General features: G+C 48.3%; 1 non-coding gene across 1 annotated transcript; it reads right to left on the bottom strand.

Annotated features, from left to right (window-relative positions):
- Nucleotides 1–132: 132 nt before the first annotated feature.
- LOC111654122 (5S ribosomal RNA) lies at nt 133–251 on the bottom strand. The gene has a single exon (XR_002760725.1). It is a non-coding gene; the product is annotated as a 5S ribosomal RNA (ribosomal RNA).
- Between the last annotated feature and the right edge of the window lie 283 nt (nt 252–534).

The raw sequence follows: 534 nt of genomic DNA, 5'->3' as shown, positions 1-534 counted from the left end.
GTAACATTTTAATACAAAAGTGTCTTTACATTGTGATCTGTGCTGTCCCCAAAAGTGCAGCCAGGTGCAGAGTAACAGGTTGTTGAAGCAGGAGCAGCAGCGTCCTCTGCTGATTGCAAAGAGATGCGAAAAAGCTTACAGCACCTGGTATTCCCAGGCGGTCTCCCATCCAAGTACTAACCAGGCCCGACCCTGCTTGGCTTCCAAGATCGGACGAGATCGGGCGCGTTCAGAGTGGTATGGCCGTAAGCGAGAGGGAGCGCGACAAATACCCTCTTTAAACATGACGATCATATCCTTCATGCACGAAGCTACGTGTTTATGTCTAGCGCAGGAGCCTTTCCTTTTCAGCGTTTGCTTGTTGCTTTGGCTCTCAACATGTCAACTTTGTAACATTTTAATACAAAAGTGTCTTTACATTGTGATCTGTGCTGTCCCCAAAAGTGCAGCCAGGTGCAGAGTAACAGGTTGTTGAAGCAGGAGCAGCAGCGTCCTCTGCTGATTGCAAAGAGATGCGAAAAAGCTTACAGCACC

Source organism: Seriola lalandi, unplaced genomic scaffold, assembly GCF_002814215.2.
Source record: "Seriola lalandi dorsalis isolate HSWRI2012SDOR001 ecotype SW California unplaced genomic scaffold, Sedor1 jcf7180001958062, whole genome shotgun sequence".
Classification (NCBI taxonomy): Eukaryota; Metazoa; Chordata; class Actinopteri; order Carangiformes; family Carangidae; genus Seriola; species Seriola lalandi.
This window is presented reverse-complemented; position numbering and strand designations above follow the sequence as displayed.